Below are 1,195 nucleotides of genomic sequence, written 5' to 3'. Positions count from 1 at the left end.
CCAGCCAGCAGGCAGGGCACAGCCACCCGCTCAGGCATCCTGCTCCCTTACAGAGAACCCCCGGGCAGCTCTGTCCCGCCCTGTGGGGTTGCTGTGAGTGGAATAGGCTTGGTGGCAGTGAGTTTGGCGTGGGCAGCAGTACAGGTGCATCTTTCTCATGCATGCTCCCCTCCTGTTCCGTTCCGCGTCAGAGAAATGCCAGTGGTGCTGGTCGAAGGCTCCCATCCCGCCTCCCCAAACCCCAGGTTTGCTCCTTATCACAGTTCATGGGTTTGCGACCGTGGCCTCCTTCCTGCATCGGGGAGAAGCGGTGGTTGGACGAGGGACTCTGTTTCCCGGGCTGTGTCCGTTCTGGGCGGCTGTTCGCAGGCTTCCACACATCTTCCCTCCGCACGCAGTTCGGCGGCACTGCGTTAAGCCCCTGGACAAACACTTAGCCCGGGCTCTGCAAATGGAGACCTTGAGCATCCGCGGCATCGATGAAGAGGCAGCAGTGGAGTTGGGGGAATGTAGATCCTTCAGAATTGGCCGTGGCGGCCTGCACGCGAGCTCAGGCTGAGGAAGAGAGGAAGAAACTAGGCAGGCATCCCGAGATGAGCAGCGTGTGTTGATGGCTGTACCACCATCATTGTCACAAAGCCTTTAGAAGGAAGAGGGGCCGAGGAAAGACATACTTCCTAACTATTATAACAGGCCTGGCTATTTGAATCCAGACTGTTGCCGTGTAAGAACAAGCAATGCTGTATCCGTTCAGCACCTCTGTTTCCATCACAGGTGCTTCGAAGACCGTGGGTTCTCACCTTGGTGCTCTCAGTAGTGAAGGAGAGATGACCCTCCTAGAAAACAGGGAGTCCTGTGTGCCCCTTCCAGATGGACAACACAGGTGTTGCGTGTGGCCTTCAAAGACCATGGGGGTTTCTAGTGAGTAAGTAGCTCTGCCTCATTCAGGGCCAGGGCCACCCTCTTTGGACCTCTCCAGGATCAATGTCCTTTCCTCCTTAGCAGGGAGACCCCCTGTTAGTTCACCTGTTGGGGGCAGACTTGGGATCTTAGTGGCCCTGCCCCCCACACAGTTGACTGACGGCGGGGAAATTCTGTTGACGTTTCTTACTGGAGAGGGGTGTCTTGCTGAAGGCAAGGTGGAAGACACTTTGCGCTTTACCCAAGCTTTGCTAGAAGTAGAGGAGGCTGTAGA

This window comes from Echinops telfairi, unplaced genomic scaffold (genome assembly GCF_000313985.2).
Source record: "Echinops telfairi isolate 266 unplaced genomic scaffold, ASM31398v2 ScPeMD7_7471;HRSCAF=8509, whole genome shotgun sequence".
NCBI lineage: Eukaryota > Metazoa > Chordata > Mammalia > Afrosoricida > Tenrecidae > Echinops > Echinops telfairi.
The sequence above is the reverse complement of the archived record's forward strand: the minus strand, read 5'-3'. Positions refer to the sequence as shown.